This window comes from Puma concolor, chromosome C1 (genome assembly GCF_028749965.1).
Source record: "Puma concolor isolate L17-30 chromosome C1, mPumCon1.1.hap2, whole genome shotgun sequence".
Taxonomy (NCBI): Eukaryota; Metazoa; Chordata; class Mammalia; order Carnivora; family Felidae; genus Puma; species Puma concolor.
In genome coordinates this window covers 40,880,650-40,900,152 of record NC_141674.1, presented here as the reverse complement: position 1 = coordinate 40,900,152, position 19,503 = coordinate 40,880,650, and the positions used below count along the sequence as shown (strand labels likewise).

General features: G+C 37.9%; 1 protein-coding gene across 3 annotated transcripts in view; it reads left to right on the top strand.

Annotated features, from left to right (window-relative positions):
- Nucleotides 1–19,503, top strand: part of FAF1 (Fas associated factor 1) — a 514,886-nt gene that overhangs the window by 801 nt on the left and 494,582 nt on the right. The gene's annotated exons all lie outside the window — the stretch shown is intronic.

Genomic DNA, 19,503 nt, shown 5'->3' with positions numbered 1-19,503 from the left:
TTTGGAGGGTATGAAGATAAGGAGGAGGCAAATAGCATATACCATAGTATCTTTGCAGTGAATTCATAAGCTTAATAAATTACCAATTCATATTTGCGGATTCCCCTCTCCTCCAGATTTGAATTGTTTGGTTGGTGTCTTAATTCCAGGAATAATTTAAAGGATAAGCAAAGGTTATTCCTTTACTTAGCCCAACTGTAGTTACACTAATATATAAGTATCTTAGGGAGGCCCTTTGAAAGTAGAGTTGTACCTCATGAAAGACTTGGAGTTAGAGCTAATATCCTGTGAACGCCATCTTTGCCTTTTGATGTTTGATGAAAAAATTATTGTAGTGAGATATTTTTAACCAATCATTTTGGGATTAATTTAGAAACTACTGTTATGTATAGGTAGACTTTTCATTCTATAATACTGTCATCGCACACCATGGTTTAACACTAGCACAGCAGGTGGCATTTTTTCTTAATGAGATTTTGTTGGGTTTCTCTTCTCCCTCTTTCTCTGATTTTTAAAAATTTCCTTATTTTTACAACTTAATATTGTGATAGTCATTTCCAGAGTTTGTTCTTTATCTTACCCGGTTACCAGATTTATTGGGAATATGGATGTATGTGTATTTGATTATATTGTAACTTCCAAACTCAGACAGAAAGAAGTGTTCTGAAAATAAAAGTTGACCACAAGATTTTGGTGTTTTGTATGATTAGCATGGCCTATGATTTTTTTTTTTTTTTTGCCTAAGTCTTTTATTTTCTTAATTCTTTTTTTCATTATCTAGTCTTTTATCTAATGTGGAATATGGTTGTATGAAAAAGGACTCTATTTCTAGGAGTAGTTTATCCTGTTATAAAATTGTTATGTTCTGGGGTGCCTTGGTGGCCCAGTGGATTAGGCATCCGACTCTTGATTTCGGCTCAGGTCATGATCTTATGCTTCATAAGATCAACCCCCGTGTGGCCTCTGTGTTGACAGCTTGGAGCCTGCTTGGGATTCTCTGTCTCCCTCTCTCTCTGCCCCTCTGCTGGCTCTCCTCGTCCCCTCTCCCTGCCCCCTGCCTGAGAATAAATAAATAAACATTAAAAAAATAAAATTGGCATATTCTGGTAAGAATGGATTTAGACAATTTAGAGTAGTGTACCTCATTAAAAGCTTTAAGGTAAGTGTAACTTTGTTGAGATTTCACCAAACTTTTTATACTTCCTGTGACAACTTGTAGCTGCTTGTTCTCTCATTATTTATGACAGTTATTGTGCTTACTATGAACCTTATATTGGCTCAAAATAGGAAATTTAGGATTCTTGTACTCAGAGTAAGATTTTCTGACAAGCATTTGGGGTTTAATTTTGATCACATTAGTATATTCTACTAAGTTTTTCTCTTCAAACCAGTGGCACTGATGTGAACAGTTGTTTACAAAATGTGAAAAAGCTATGGCATTCTCATGTTTGCCAAATGATGAAGGTTTCTTTTATATTGTCAAGTAGGTAGGAACATTATTGGTAGAATAAAAAATTACTTAGAAACTATATACATATTGAGCACATTAGCCTTTTGTGTTTTTAGGAACCTCATATTCTTCTCACAAATGATGATTCCAGATCAGTTTGCTCTTGTGGACTTAGCTTTAAGATCAATTATTCTTCCTTTTTTTTTATATTACATAAACTTTTCATAGGATTAACTTTAAAAAATTAGCATTGATCCAGTTATCAGAAACTGGATAATTTTAAAGATTGCAGTTCAAGTCTTGGAGTGTAGACATTTGGAAGATGCTGGATTCTTCTGTAACTGTGCAAATCAGTTTCCCCACCCAAAAGTGAACATATGACCATGAAATTAATAGTAACTTAGCTCAGTGCTGCCTTTGTAGAAAGGGACATGATTTTTTAAAAAGAATGTTTATTTAGAGAGCAGCACATGTACCTGAGTGTCTGGGACATGAGAGAGAGGGAGAGAAAGAATATCAAGCAGTCTCTAATGCTGTCAGCGCAGAGCCCAACATGGCTCGAACCTAGAACCATTAGCTCCAAAATCAAGAGTTGGGCACTTAATGGACTGAGCCACCCAGGTGCCCCCTCAGGTGTACTCCTTAATCCCCATTACCTATTTAACTCATCCTCCTTACTGGCAACCATCAGCCTGTTTTCTATAGTTCAATGTCTTCTAATTGGTTTGCCCCCCTTTTTCTCCTTTTTTGAGAAAGGTACAGGATTTTCATTTACTTTTTAACTTTTATTTATTTTATTTTAGAGAGAGCAGGGGAGAGGGGCAGAGGGAGAGAGAGAGAGAATCTCAAGTAGGGGGAGGCTCGATCCCATGACCATGGGATCATGATCTCAGCTGAGACCAAGAGTTGGACGCTCAACCAACTGAGCCACCCAGGTACCCCTCAATTAAAAATTTTTAAAAATTGTGGTGAAATACACATAACATAAAATTTGCCATCTTAATTTGCCACTTTAAGTGTCCAGTTCAGTGGCATGAAATATATTCACATTGTTGTGCAACCATCACCACCATCCATCTCCAGAAATCTTTTTATCTTGCAAAACTGTGACATTAACCATTAAACAGTAACTTCCCATTTTTTTTGAACTCCATCCCCTGGCAACCACCATTCTATTTTCTGTCTATGAATGTGAGTTTTCTAGGTACCTAATAAGTGGAATCTTGCAGTATTTATCCTTTTGCAGCTGGCTTATTTTACTTAGCATGAGGTTTCCAGTGTTCATCCAGTTAGTAGTAAGTGTCAGAATTCCCTTCATTTTTAAAAAGGCTGACCACTGTTCCACTGTATGTATATACAATAGTCCTCCATCATCTGTGGTTTTGCTTTCCATGGTTTCACTTACCCTTGGTCAGCTGTTGTCTGGAAGTAGATGATCCTCCTGATGTATAATCAGAAGGTCAGTAGTAGCCTAATACTACACACAATGCCTGGGTCATTTACCTGACTTTGTCTCATCATGTAGGCATTTTTTCATATCACATCATCAAGAAGGGTGAGTACAGTAAGATTTTGAGAGACCACATTCAGATAACTTTCATTACAGTATACAGTATTGCTAAGATTATTCTGTTATAGTTATTAATCTCTTACTGTGCTGAATTTATAAATTAAACTTTCTCACAGGTATGTATGTATAGGAAAAAACATATAGGGTTTAGTACTGTCTTTGGTTTCATGCATCCATTGGGAGTCCTTGGGACATAGCCCTTGTGGATTATGGGGGACTGTTGAACCATATTTTGTTTACCCATTTATTTGTCAATGGACACTTTTCCCCCATGTTTTGACTATTGTAAATCATTAGTGCTGTTGTGAACATGGGTGTACAATTATTTGTTTGACTCCTTCCTTTCGATTCCTATAGGTATATATCCAGAAGTAGAATTACTGGATCATATGGCATTTCTATTTCTAATTTTTTTTTGAGGAACTGCCATACTGTTATCCATAGTGGCTCACCACCAAAAGCTTGAATGGAGAGAATGGCAGTATCATGTTTAATGAATTATTTGTAAATTCAACTCTGGGCAAGTGAGTTTAGAATTTGGAATAGTCCAAAAAAAAAAAAAAATCAATTTTAAATGTAAATAGTGTTAGCATGGTATGATACTGGTAAAGGAATGAATAGAGTAGTACACCTACAGTTTTGGCTGGCTAGAGCTAGGAGGAGATGTAGAGGAATTTCCTGGGTTTGAAAACAGGCAGGCATTAATAAATGAGGACAGTTTTCTTTTCTTCCTTAATGTCTTTTTTATAACAAAGAGATGCATTCAGGTGAAAATTCCAGATCTTGTTCTTTTTGTAATTGTAGAATTCTTTGCCTTTTTTTTTTTTAAAGGTTGAGGTGTAGAGCAAATATCATTTGCTCAAATAAACTTTTGAGATATATTTGGTTTACTTGCAGATGTGAAAAGAGCTATCCAAATAGAATTGCTGTTGCTATCAAATAATTTTAGTAATGTTAGTTATGTTTTATTTTAGGTCTATCTGAACAAAAAAAATTTTCCCTTTCCCGCTTAACCTTTTAATTAATGCAGTGCTAATTTCTTTTTCCTCTAAGATACATTTTTATAACAATTTTGGGAGTGGGGAACAAAACAGGTGCTATAGCTACTTAGGTTAGTGTCACATGTTGATTTCATATATTTTTCTACTTATATTTTTCTGTTACTGTCTAATATAGAGATGTAGATTATAGCTTCACTCAAGTCAAGGAAAAAATAACAGCTTTCATAATAGTAATATATTTTTTTAAGGAGACAGATCTTATCAGGATGCCTGGGTGGCTTAGTCCATTAAGTGTCTGATTCTTGATTTCTGCTCAGGTCATGATCTCACAGTTTGTGAGATTGGGTCCCACATGGGGCTCTGCGCTGATAGCATAGAGCCTGCTTGGGATTCTCCTCCCTTCCCCCCCTCCCACCACTCATGCATGCTGATGCTCGCTCTCAAAACAAATAAACATAAAAAAGAAAGCAAAACCTTATCTGCCATGCTAAGAAAATATGTTTTCTGAACCTAGTTCCAGTGGTCACAGAGTGAGTCTGTTTCTTCTCTAATTTGGCTTTGATTTTGATGTTACTTTCAGTTGTTTCCTGGATGACATAGTTGTGCTTTTATTTTCCTCTCCTGGTCTTTCAAACTAGTGAAACCTTTGCTGCCTAAATTGCTTTATGCATTTTCATACTGGACTGTCACTATGGACTTTTACATTTTTATTTGTCAGCTTCTCTTGGTAGCATGAACTCTTCCATGACACTATCAGTAAGTCACTTGAAATTAGTTTCTGCCCCTTCATAACGTTTTTTCCTTTTAAATGAAGCTGTGAATCTTCTACAAAAGGAGATGCCAGACTGTGCAAGTAGAAATGGTATTAATCCACATGGATAGGTGTCCTTTGTGATGTTGTGGATTAGGGACCAAACTATGTATCGGTGGAACATCATATGTATTTCCTGGGAGGTTGCCTTAGGCAGGAGATTGAGTACTGTGGCAGAAAGTAGTCTTGTTATTGTCCTTTCTTTCTTTTCTCCACTATCCTCTTTATTCATTAGAGAGACAAAGCATGTTGTGTTTGTGTTTGGATTGTTGGTCATTGGGAAAATAAGGCTTTGGCATGTAGAATAAAGTTTAGTAGTTAAGAGCATGGACTCTGAGGTCAGATTGTTTGGATTTAAATCACAGCTCTGCAACTCACTTATCTTGTGATCTTTGACTAATCACAATTCTGCCTCAGTTTCCTCATATGAAAACTGAGTTAATGCTTGTAAAGTGATTAGAATAGATGTCTAGTGTAGAAAGAGTTCATTAAGTTTTAGTTGTTACTTTCATTTTATTTTTAAATTTTTATTTATTTATTTTGAGAGAGAGAGAGAAGAAAGAGCATGCATGGGGGAGGAGCAGAGAGAGGGGAGAGACAATCTCAGGCAGGCTCCACGGGCATTGAGTCCAATGCAGGGCTTGATCTCACAACTGTGAGATTGTGACCTGAGCCGAAATCAAGAGTCAGATGCTTAACTGACTGAGACACCCAAGTGCCTTGTTATTTTCATTTTTGACAATTTTAAAGTATATGCTTGTTCTCTGCAGGAGACTTCAGAGATCATCTATTTCCAGCTTCTCATTTTTCCTTTTGTGGAAATTGAGATCAGAAAAAGGAAGTGACTTGTCCAAGTTCATGGGTTGGTTTGAAATAAAGGTTTTGTCCAGGTGCACATTAGAGTGTTTATTTTCTAGCTTAATGTGTCACATGGCTTGGAGTTCTAGAGGAAAACAAGACCCACCATTCAGAAATTTCTCCAAATGATAAAATTTACATACAAAATGAATTAATAGTATCTGGCATATAATAGACATGCCAGAAGGGCGGAAGTGAGGGTGGGTCAGACACTTTGGTTGTTCCTAGACTAGCACTCATTCCAGTCTAGTGCCATGTCTCTAAGTTTACAGGTGGTCAGAAGCCATGGAATAAAAAGCCTTTAGATTTGTTGAGCGGGGTTGGGTTGATGCCTGTTGTTTTCCAGACTGGGTTTATGAACTTTGTAGATCAGGGGTCAGGAAACTATAGCCTGTAAGTTGGCTGCCTGTTTTTATACATAAAGATTTATTGGAATACAGCCATAGCTATTCACTTATTGTTTGTGACTGCTTTCTTGCTGCAGTGACAGAGGTGACTAGTTGAGTCAGACATTATGGCCCACAGGCCTAAAATATTTACTATTCGGACCTTTAAGATAAAGTTATTTCACTCCCCTCCTCCCACCGTGAAACCAATACTATTCTTGCCAGGTTTTAGTAACTGCAAAGTGCTAGAATATTTGAATGCTTCACAAAGCATTATATGGTTATATACCTCTGTAGGAAGCATTTGTTAGAACATTACACTTAGACTAGAGCTCTAGTTTATTGCTGTTTATTTTGTTGTTGTTGTTGTCGTTTGTTGTTGTTTGGGCTCTGATTCTCTGAGCAAGTCATTTATCCTTTCTCGGTTTGAGTTACTCAGTCTATGAAATGAAGATTTGTCTAGAGCAATATCTACCTGAAAACAGGACTGGACTAGATTAGGTATTCGTATTGAGTCAGGACAATCAGTTGCCAGCAGCTGGGGTTGAAGACATTCAGTTATAATTTAGGTAATTGATCTGGATTAGGGATCAGCAAACTACATCCTGAGTGCCAAACTACCACCTGATTTTTGTCAATAAAGTTTTATTGAAAGGCTGTCATGCATATCTGTGTACATATTGTCTCTGGCCACTTTTGCCCTCAATAGCAAAGTTGAATAGTTGATTGCTTGGCCTGCAAAGCCTAAAATATTAACCCTGCCCCTTACAGGAAAGTTTGCTGATCCTTATCTAGATTAGTGGTGTTCAGTTGTGGATAATTTCCCCACAGGGGACACTAGGCTATGTCTAGAGACATTTCTGATTGTCACATCTAGGGGGTGCTCCTGGCATTTAGTGGGTAGAGGCCAGGAATGCTGCTAATCATTCTGCACAAGACATCCCTTCACAGTGAAGAATTATCCACCTTAAAATGTCTTTAGTGCTGAAAAACCCTGATCTAAATCATTGATTCTCAGACTTTGAATTTGCATAAGAATAACCTGGAAGGCTTGTTAAACCTTAGGTTGTTGGATCCCACCCCAAGTTTCTGATTGAGTGCATTCTAGGTAGGGCTTGAAAATTTGTTTCAGTCAGGTTCCCAGGTTATGTTGATGATCCAAGATCTACACTTGGGAACAACTGATCTAGATGACTTTAGAAGTTACATCCATTCTTGGGACTTTTTTGATTTTGTTGTCTTAAGTACTGTTGCATTTTTATGGCATAGGAAAATTGAGTATTTTATATATATTTGATGCTCACAGTAGAATGTGTTTTATGGCTTCATATCCTCCCCACCCACCCCCCGCAAGTGAGCTCTACATCCACTGTGGGGATGATCTCATGACCCTGAGATTAAGAGTTGCATGCTCCACCAACTGAGCCAGGTGCCCCAAAGCTCCGTGCCTTTATACCCTTATTTTTTGTGGCCCTTTGGAAAACTTCTATTTATCTCTTAAAACCTATTGGCTGCTTGTGCTTATAACATCAGTACCCTCTACCCAGTTTTAGGGTTAATCATTTTGTCTTACATATGTTGTATATCTTTTGTATGTTTCTCTTCTTTTGAGTCTTATGCGAGATTGTTGGTAATCACTTGTTTTTTTCTGCTACTGTCAGCTCTTTGAACAACCGCCTTGGTCTTAACCGTCTTTTCCTACAATATCTGTAAGAGGCACTCAGTGAATATATTTTGAAGGAAGATTATGAATGTTAGCTGTTATGGTACAAACAGAGTAGAATTGTAAGTTTGTATGTATAGTTGACCCTTGAACAATGCAGGGGTTTGGGGCACCAACCTGCCATGCAGTTGAAAATCCACGTGTAATTTTGACTCCCCCCAAATTTAATTGCTAATAGCCTTTAAACTGGAAGCCTTATTGATAATATAAATGGTTAACACATTTTATATGTTCTATGTATTATATGTTGTATTTTTACGATAAAGCAAGCTAGAGAAGATGTTATTAGGAAAATCATAAGGAAGAGAAAATACACAGTACTGGATTGAAAAAAAAAATCCAGGTGTAAGTGGACCCATATAGTTAAAACATGTGGTTTTCAAGGGTCAGCTGTATTTTTAAGTCTACCATTTATTGACATGATTTTGAATAATAAAATTTGTCATTGAGGGAATGAAAATCAGCCTATTTTATCGAATTGAGGATTATAACTTTAAAGTGACCCATTTATAGAGAAATACAAAGCATCTCCCTTCTGGTGCTTTCTCCTTTTTATAGAGGGCTCAGTAAGGTAATGTGGCAAAATATAGGGCTTGAGGTCAATAACTTCTGGAAATTTGAATGCTGTTATTGAACTATGTGTCAGTCACTCTTTTTTTTTTTTTTTTTTTAAAGATTTTTTTTTTTTCTTTTTAAGTAATTTCTATACCCAGTGTGGGGCTTGAACTCATGGCCTGGAGATCAAGAGTTGCATGCTCCACCGACTGAGCCAGCCAGGTGCCCCAATCACTCTTCTTCATTATGGTTTCACTTTCAAACTGTTTTTTAAGGCAGAGATTTAAATTTCAAATCAAAATTGTTGACCCTTTTAAATCATTAGTCATTGGCTTTAAGGTGAGTTTGAGATAATTTCAAGAAGCAGTTTGGTGACATTAACAGAATAATTGTAGCTGTCTTATTTGTGGTTATAGAGGAATAATTGAGGTAGGAAGGATGAGATGTCAAGTTGTGGTAAAGAAAAGCAGAAAATTTTTTTTCAGGTTTTGTGCACCTTAATGGTTTTAGAGTTAGGTTTCAGCCACCTGTTTTTTTTCCGCCTGTAGTTACCCTGGTTCCCTGGACTCTAATGATTGAGCTGTAGTAGTAGTATAATGTTAATGAGAGGAAAGCTTTGTTTCTTGTGCCCTTCTGGCTCCCTGCCTTCTTTCTCCCAAGGGAAAAGTAGTGGTTGAACTTACGTTTTTTTTTATTTTTTATTAGTTTTTAAAAATTTTAAATGTTTATTTTTGAGAGAGCATGAATGGGGGAGGGGCAGAGAGAGAGGGAGACACAGAATCCAAAGCAGGTTCCAGGCTCTGAGCTGTCAGCACAGACCCCAATGAGGGGCTTGAACTCAGCAACTGTGAGATCATGACTTGAGTTGAAGTCAGATGCTTAGCCAGCTGAGCCATCCACCCAGGCGCCCTGAACTTGTGTTTTTAAATATAATTTTAGGAGGAGGCCTGACTGGATTGGTCAGTAGAGCACGTGACTCTTGACCTCAGGAGTTTGAGCCCCATGTTGGGTGTGGAGCATACTTAAAAAAAAATTATTTTTAATTTAGTTTATTTTATTATAAATTTGTAATTTACATATATATACACATACATATATATATACATGTACATATATACACACATATATATATACACACACATATGTATATAGATAAAATCTTAGTTATATCCTTTGGCATGTAATAAAAGTGAGGTGGAGACACAATTGAACATTCTTATTTTAGGTTTAATGGGGGAGGAATAAGAACATTAGTATCTAGCTGTTTGTTGCTTTGTATGTACCAGATACTGTGCTAGGCTCTTAATAGCTAAACTCTACGGTGGCCTTTTTGGGATCCACTGATACAATTCTCCATGATTTCTGTATGTCTTGTGATCAGAGACATTGACTGCTTTTGTTTCTGCTCTTTTCAAGGATGTTTGTATAGTGAGCTACCTTGGAAGATAGAGATAGTGTCTCCCTCTGGAGTAAAGGGTAGGCATGTATACCATTTGCATTTTGAAAGGTTTGGGTTGTCTAGGCTCTGAGTTCCTCCTCTAGTGCAATCTATTGCGTGTGCAGGTATGACTTGGCCTACTTTGTGTTGCACTGTGGGAAATGGGCCTGGGACTGCCTAAGAAAATGGTGATATTCTGGCTATGAATATTGTCATGAGTCATAAAGTTCATTGTCTCCAACCCAGGAGTCTAGGTCTTTTGCCCGCATCAATGAAATTGTCAGGGTAACTTGTTAGCTTGCAAGTAGGGTGAAAAATACCAGATCTTTCACTGTTCTGACAGTTTTGGCAACAAGGATGGTATATCGACAGACACATGGCTTTCTGGAAGAGGAAGGGTGAGGGCCTCATGGGCTGGTTAACAGAATTTGAGAGAAGTCTATGGGAATTGGTGTTGAACATGTTGTCCAAATTGTTAAGTGGTTCTCTACTTTATTGCCTGTTAATGAGGAAGAATTAGGGAGGTGGTTGCAGGCTGAGCACCAGGAAGTAGGATCAAAGACAGCTGTCTGAACATTCTGGTTGTTGCTAACTCTTAACCACCCTCAGGTATCTTCTTTGGTGGAGGGAATTTTTTTCACTAGTGTATTAGATTCAGAGTCAGACTCCCCCCACTCCCCACAATGTAACCACTAGTACTAAGATTTGTCCTGGCTGGGCAGAAGTTTCTGCCTCCTTTTAGACAACATTTATAGACCTGTGTACACCTATACTTGAATGTGAAAGGAGACAAATTTGCAACTTCTGTGGGCACAAAGTGAAGTTGTTAGAATTTTCACTGGTTTGAGAGATGAGAGGATGGGGGTGCATAATGTCTTATGGCTCAGCTTTCCTTTGGAGGAATCTTTATTCCCCACTTCACTGTCTAAGGCAAAGCCACCGCCTCAATGGGGTCCTCAATTCTTAGAGGTTTCCTTAAACCTAGGCCTAGTTTACCAGTGGTTCAGCCAAGCTGAAACTCGTTGTGTCTGCTTGTTTCCTGGGGCTGTTCAGCCTCTGTACCAGCTATGCAGATTGATGGTGGATGTGATTGTTCAGTGGATAGAGCTCAAGGCTGTTCTTTTTTTTAATTTTAATTTTTTAATTTTAGAGAGCGTGAGTTGGGGAGAGGGACACACACACACACACACACACACACACACACACAGAGAGAGAGAGAGAGAGAGAGAGAGAGAGAGAGAGAGAAAATCTTAAGCAGGCTCCATGCTCAGTGTGGAGTCTGATGCGGGGATCATAACCTGAGTGAAACCAAGATGCTCAACTGATTGAGCCACCCAGGTGCCCCAAGGCTGTTTTTATAGCTCTGGCCAGTACTTTCCTTCATGAAACTTGTATTTCTCCTGCCCCTTTGGCCTATTGCCAATGGTCTAGCTATTTGGTCTGCCACTTGGAAACTATAGACTGGCAGATTAAAGACAGTTGTCTTTGAAGCTGTGAACTATGGAAACAAATTATAGCTGCTGATCAAACTGTCTGGATCACTCATGTAGATGCCCACAATAAGGGCCTGTTCTCTAATGAAGCCCACTGGAATCAAGCTTCTGATTGAGACTGCACTGCCCAGAGCCATCATTGTTGTCTGGATCCACCCATCATATTAGATGTGATAACGCATCAGCTATCATAAACTGGGTGTAGACTTAAGGACTGTGTATTTCTGATGCAGAGAGTAGCATTGCATACTATACTTGTGACTTCTGCCAAAAATTGACCTACTTGTCACATAATAAAAGAAGCCACATTTCATGGAATATGGCTCCTGCTTGTTTTTGGCAGATTTAATACATTGGAACTTTGACCTCCCACTCAGAAGTATCAGTGCTGCTTCACTGCTGTTGATACTTTTTCTGGTTATGGTGTTGTTGTTCTAGTCTAATTGGCTGACTGGCCACACAATTTTGGCTTGTGAAACTAATCTGTGTTATGCTTTTGGGCTTTCTGGGCCATTTGCAGTTTACAGTGGTATACTTTTTATCTCAGAAGCCCCTCAACAGTGAGCTTGATAGTCAAGATATTTGAGGGGCCTTTCATGCTCCCTCCCATCCACAGGCATCTGGTATGTGGATAAATGTTGAAGACTGAAACATCTTTTTACTTACTAAGTCATTTAGGCCAGTGAATACAGTTATGCCCAGAAAGGCGTCATCTCAACTTGGGTCACTTCATGGGTAATGATTGGGGTGGAAGGGGTGAGAGGTTATATAGTCCTGTTTTGAAAATTCACATTCTATCCTATTTCTGGGCAAGGAGCTTCTTTTTTTCTCCTAGCTGCAGTGCAGTGCCAGCTTGTCGGTATACCTTTTATATGGCAGCTTGCCAAAAGGTGGTGTCCTGAGGGATTCAAACTTAATTCTTGTTCACCACCTGGATTTTCATGTTGGGTTGACATGGAACCCATGCAACCCATGCTGGTTGACATGGTCCTAGATCATAAGGATAATGACTACTGGTTGAGTACCCTGCTTGCTGAGTTCCCCTACAGTGGTCCATGTGGGTCAGTAGAGACAGTAAATGGGTTTCTGTAGGTTTAATAAAAATTCCCTTGACTGTTTCATACCTGACATTTCTAGGGGGAAGGCCTGAGTATGAGTAGGAGATGATTGGAAAAAAGATGAAATTATAGCTACTGGAGTGGAACATACTGATTTTGTGGCAGTGGAGGGAAAAAAACAATCTTGACACCCAGGGAAGGAACACCTTAGACTCCAGAAGCTTTGGGGAAGGGAGACACCTTCAGAACCACACTTAAAGCTTTCCTTATGAAGGAAAATGTCCTGGTGCAGCTCTTCCAAACTTTTGCAGGCACATTAAATTTAATTGACTGCTGAGTGTGCCATCCTCCATTAGACTGCTCAGCTCTGATCACCATTTGATGGCCATTCTCTTTAATCTTACTGAAAAATCTATTGGAAAAAGCAAGGGTTGCCCCAGCTCCTATACCTTCCATGCACAACACCTGTCAGTACCACCTCATGTCTACCCACTCCCATTCCATAGCCTTCTCTCAGAGATTCTATGGGGCAGATTACTGGTGGCCTGGATAATTGGGACAGTTTGGATTGACTGCTCTCATTCAGTCCTTTCAAAAACAAGGACTAGACTCAGTTGTTCAAACTGAATTTGGGAACTCTAGGCCTGACACCTGGCTGGGAGGCCATGTTGGGACACAGGTTGACTGTGTCTCTCAGACTAAAGTAGGTCCCATTTGGAAGGACCCAATAATTGTAAACAACCCACGTTTTCTAGGTATACTATATCTGCCCCTCAGGATCTTATTTCTTGTGTGGAAGCCAGGCATTAACATACCTCCCTCCTAAAAATATGGACTCTTGCACCTTTGAGTGTTTAACAGAATACCACCAGTAGATCGTATAGCCTTCAGTTAACTATGGAGATCTCTCTAAAATGACACTATCTTTATTTTCTTGGGGAAGCTTCCCAGAGTCATAACCAGTTTGTTATTTATGCACATCCTGTAGACAGTTATCTCTATGAGGGAATTTATTCAATTAGAATTGGTGGTTCAGAATTTGTTCCTGACTTTTTAGCTGACATAATCAGTGACATACCCTGGCCCTGGAAAGCATTCAGATTAGCCTCAACTCACCAGCATTGTTATGGATGATAAAATTGCCCTAGACTTCTTCCTTGTAGGCTGAAGCAGAGTCTGTATACTTGTTAATACATTCTCTTGTTCCTGGATTAATGCCTTGGGCCAAGTGGAAAAGTTCATACAGAACTTTGGGGACAGAACTGCCAGACTTTCTGAGGTAGACCCTGATGTTTTATGGGATTTCTTCAACTTATTCTCAGAGTCCTTATTTAGGACTCGGAGAAACATGGTTGAAATCAATTCTGAAGGTTAATCTTACCCTGCTGCCTGTTGATAGCTACTTTAATTAAATGCTGTATGAAACAGATTGAATGGATTTAGTCCCAGCCCTTTGTCAGTCAGAATAATCAGAGTAGCGGTTAGAATCATATACTCATGAGAAACTTTGTCAGCAGCCAAGATAGTTAGAAGTGAGAGAGACAAGTCTCTGTGCCTCATATTTCGGCACGTCTTTTGAATAGAGACAGATTGTTCCAAACTGTCTTTTCAGGGGTATTGTATTGTGACCAGCTTAGATAATGTCTCCTTCTGGACCAAAGGGCAGGTTTGCTTACAGCTTGGGAGATAAAGATACTTTCTCCCTCCAAAGCAAAGGTGTCCCTGCTCACTGTCTATTATAAAAGATTCCCTAAGCTCAGGGCTCCTCTCCTCTACTGCATGTGCAGCTGTCACCTGGCCCACTCTGTATCACCATGTGGGAAATGGGTCTTGGGAACCCATGTAAGAAAATGCTGATACTCTGGCTACTGTTATTATTGTGAGTAATAAAGTACTTTATTCTTGATCTAGGAGTCTTGTGTCTTCCTCTAGCGTCTTTGAAATTGTAACATGCTAAATTGTTGGTTTGCAAGTGAGTAAAATATTAGATCCTTCACAGTTCTTACCACCCTGTAAACTAGGCAGTCCTTCATTGTACAGATTGATTTTTAGAGATGGTAATTATAATAACTACTACTAATGTTTACTCAGCATTACTTTGGCCCATGTGATAAGTGTTTTATCTGCATTATCCAATCTAATTGGTATATACCTTTCAATTTGTGATAGCCGTCATTACTATTCCCATTTTAAAGATGAGAAAGTGGAGGCGTAAGGAGGTTAAGTAATTATCTAATGACAGGTAGTCATAACAAGGCTGTGTTTGGGACTCAGGTATGTTCTACTCCAAAGTCAAGTCTGTGATTCGTATATGCACATTTCTCAAATGGGTATGCTAGGAAGTACTCAAAGCTACAGAATAAATATCAATGTCTTCTTCTAGGACCAATTTACTAGAATAATTTATAAATATGTGTTTTTTAAAAATTAAAAACAGTTACTATGAAGTAAATATGAAATTTACTATGAAGTAAATATGAAATTTGCACGAATTTTAAATTGAAAATGAAATTTCAAAGAAATTGTAAGGATGTGACTTGTTTTTCTTTGGGTTGTCTCCTCTTCTCCCGTGTTTCCTTTCCTCTATCATTGTGACTACAACAGTGGAAAAAATTAGTAAGTGCTGCACTTTACAAGCTTGCCTTTAAAAAAAAAAAACAAACAAAGCTGCATCCAGTTATTTTTTGATTCCTTCATCCTTTTGTAGCTTTGTGAAACACAAAAAGAAAATGAAGTTTTTCTGCTGTCCCTGGATTTACTGAGACTAATAGAGTGATCAAAAGATGAGAAACTGGGTTTAATTTAATTGACTTCTATTTTGAAGCTGTATGTGGCAGTAGTTGCTATTAGGATTATTTAGGTACTATTAGGATTGCTGTTAGGTTGCTGTTATGATTACTTTAGCAAGAGATTATCCTTTTTCTGCTTTTTTTCTTTTTTTTTCTTGTAAACTTCACTTTTACATTTACCAGTGTCTGTATTGTGTTGGTATGTGTCTGTATTTGTGCTGTCTATATATAAAATGCATAGTATACATAATAAAAATGTAAAAATATATTTTGGCTTCACTTTTCTGGGAGTACTATCAGTTATGGGTATTTCCTAAGGTTCCAGTAGTGGGACTTGAAACAAAGATAATGATGTTGAGGCATCAATGATGTTGAGGCATAGAATTGATTCCAGCCAGGGCAGGCTGGCTCCAGGTTGAAACACAAGAACTTTGTTTTATCTTTTTATTTTATTATTTTTTATTTTAAATTCCAGTATACATAATCAAGAACTTTGTTTTATACTACATTTTTGTTGACTAACTTGGACTTCAATAAACAAACAAAAAATAAAGTACATTGTATTTTAGAAGAGGAAAGCATTATTTAGTGATTACTTTGGAATAAAGTAGTAAATACTCTGCCAAAACTGAGTGGAACAGAGAAATACTGCTAGGTTATTAGTCTTTCCACTTACACATGCATGAAGAGTATGTAAAGTTACAATGTAGATTATTCCAAAGTGAAGTATGTTCTTATTGCTAAGATTACAGATTTAAAAAAAAATTTATTTTTGAGAGAGAGAGAGAGAGAGAGAGAGAGAGAAAACAAACAAGCGGGGGAGGGGCAGAGAGACAGGGAAACAGAATCTGAAAGCAGGCCCCAGACTCTGAGCTGTCGGCACAGAGCCCATTATGGGGCTCGAACCCATGAACTGTGAGATCGTAACTTGAGCCAAGTCAGATGCTTAGAAGTTGGATGCTTAACTGACTGAGCCACGCAGGTGCCCCAAGATTAGAGATTTTTTTATATCATAAATCCTAACGAATAATCTGGGAGTAATTTAATATGCCAAGATAAAAGTATTGATATACCAGGAAACAGCCACATGGTTTCATGCATGCGAGTGGGAGAGAGACAGAAGGAGACAGATGATCCAAAGTGGGAGAGTTCATGACCTAAGCCAAAGTTGGAAGCTTAACCGACTGAGCCACTCAAGTGCCCCTCTCTGTTGGCTTTTTAACTATGATTCTTCTATTTATTAGTGGTTGTTCTACAAATTATAATATGCATCTATAACTTCTTAGTCTACCTTGAGTTAATATTATTACTACATTCTATATAAGAACCTTATAAGAAAGTCCATTTACTTATTTTCTTTCACTACTGTTGTCATATATTTTACTTCTACATGAAATATAAAACTCCACAGTATATTTTTGTGCTAGTAGAATGTTCTTTAAGAAATAATAAAAAGGCGGGGCACCTGGGTGGCTTAGTTCGTTGAGTGTTCGACTTCAGCTTGGGTCATGATCCTGCTGCTCGTGGGTTTGAGCCCCTCATCGGACTCCGTGCTGACAGCTCGCAGCTCAGAGCCTGGAGTGTGCTTCAGATTCTGTCTCTGTCTCTCTGACCCTCCCCCACTCAAGCTCTCTCTCTCTCTCTCTCTCTCTCTCTCTCTCTCTCTCTCAAATATAAATGAGAACATTAAAAATTAATAAAAGGCAAGCATAGTTGTTTATGTTTACTCGCATATATATTCCATATGCAGTGCTCTTCACTTCTTCCATAGATCCATATTTCCATATTTCCGTCTGGTGTCACTTTTCTTCAGCCTAAAGAACTGCCATTAGCATTTCTTATAATGTGCAGGTCTGTTGGCAACAAACTCTCTCATGTTTTCTTTTCTGAAAATGTCTTCATTCTCACTTTTGAAGGATAATTTTGCTACATATAAAATTCTAGTTTGATGATTTTTCTTTCAGCACTGAAAGATATTATTCCGTTGTCCCCTGTATTCCATTTTTCCTAATGGGAAGTTAATTACCATTCTTGTCATTGTTCTCTTCATGAGATGTGTTTTAAGACTTTTCTTTTTATCTTTGGTTTTCAGCAATGTGACTACTACGGTGTGCCTTTGTATGGCTTCCTTAGTCTTAATCCTCTTTGGTGTCCCACAGAGCTTCTTGAATCTGTAAATTTATGTCTCATACCTGCAAAGGTACTGAAAAATCTTGCCAATGATATCCACACAAACAACAGGACATCTTTGGGGACATTTTTTGTTTAATAGAAGGAATGCTAGGAGCACTTCAAAAGAGGAAAAAAGATAGAAACATTAAGACAATTACCACTATTACCTTACCATCAATTCATGCCAAATTTTATTTATTTATTTTTTTAATTTTTTTTCAACGTTTTTTATTTATTTTTGGGACAGAGAGAGACAGAGCATGAACGGGGGAGGGGCAGAGAGAGAGGGAGACACAGAATCGGAAACAGGCTCCAGGCTCCGAGCCATCAGCCCAGAGCCTGACGCGGGGCTCGAACTCACGGACCGCGAGATCGTGACCTGGCTGAAGTCGGATGCTTAACCGACTGCGCCACCCAGGCGCCCCAATTCATGCCAAATTTTAAAACAAATCCTGAAGAGTTGCTGCTGCCTTATAAATCCTTAGAAAGGAGCGTATGGTCATTATAATAAATGATGCCCAAAGATTTTTTTTAATAATTTGACATACATGTCAGTAATTTAAAATATATCCCTAAATCTGGATTTCAATAAGGCAACTGACAAAACTTTTTCTTATTTATTTTTAAAGATAACATACAGAAATAAAGATGAATGCTACTAGTCATATAGTATCTTGCAGCATGAATGCCCTCATCTAATTTCAATTTAATTTGCTTCAGTTCAATAAACACTGGTAACCTGATATTTGGCAGACAGTTAGATACTAGCAATACAGAGATGAATATGACATAATTCCAAGCCTTGGGACACTCAGGGTTAATGGAATGATGTTCCTTTACATATGCAAATGACACAAAGCTAAAACAACTAGTATTCTGATGACAAAATCAGGATCCAAAAACTCAATCATATCCTTTTCATGTTCATCTTATTTCAGTAGTTTACAATTCAGTGAGAACACACTATGTGCCAGAAAGTGTGCTAGGCACTAGGAATACTAAAATGAATAAGATCTAGTTCCTGGCTGTAAGGAACTCACACATTACTAAGGAAGACAAGTAAATATTTACATAGTAAGGTGATAGCTGCAATAACAGATGCATGCATAAGAATGAAAAATATAGAGGGAATAGGTACTGTTAGAGAAGCCTTCACAGGAAATAATGCCTATGCAGAACTAAAAGAGGTAAATAGAAGACTGGGAGGTAGGCATTGGGAGAACTGCAAAGGCAAAGAGACATGAAATAAATTCAAGAAAATTACAAGCATCAAAGTGTCACTACAGAACCAGGCAATGGGAAAAGTATAGTCTACAAAAGGACAAAAAACAAAGAGCTTTGTTAGCATGCCAATGAACTTGACCTTCATCCTATATAAGCAAATGACTGTGGAGTTCAAGAGAAGTTAGGAGTGAGGCTTGAGAAATGCAAATGATTAAATTTAGGATGAGGGAGATATGTCTTACCTATTCATATAGCATTTTAAGTTTCTAGCCATTAAAAATGTATCAAATTTGTAAGGTGACTGCATTAATAGTAATGTAATATACAAATTAAGGGAGAGGCCATTCTGCTCTACTCCTACTCCTTTTTGGAATATTGTATTCACCCCCAAGCTTCTCCATTGAAGTGTGCCATTAATAAATAAAAACATCCAGAGGAAAGCAAGCAAGTGATAAAGAGTAGTGGAAAGAACTAGAAAATTAGGACCCAGATAGTAGGAGTTAATGATAACATAGTTGCCTTTATGTGACAGGAAAAGAAATTTTGTACAGGTCTACAGTAAATAAATAAGCTATAAAGAGATAAACTTTTATTAGCTATTTTAACTGACTTACGAAGTAGCAATCACTAATATAATTACCTAGTATAATGCCAATTACCTAGTATAATGCCTGCACAGAGCAGGTATTCAGTAAATTTTTGTCAAGTGAGTGAAAATATGAATCAAAGAAAAAAGAAAACGTGAATCAAGACAGTGTCAGGTAATACATATTTCTCTTTCTAACATCCTCACATCACAATACATGTGGAATCATTCAAGTATGTGTTGAACAAATGAATGTCTGGTATACCCTCAGTAACATGCTTACAGATTTACAGCACTAAGAATTAAAGATGCTGTTCATTTATCAAGCACTATCACTAACACCACCCAAATTCATGATATTCCCATCTCTTTTATCTTAATCTGACTAC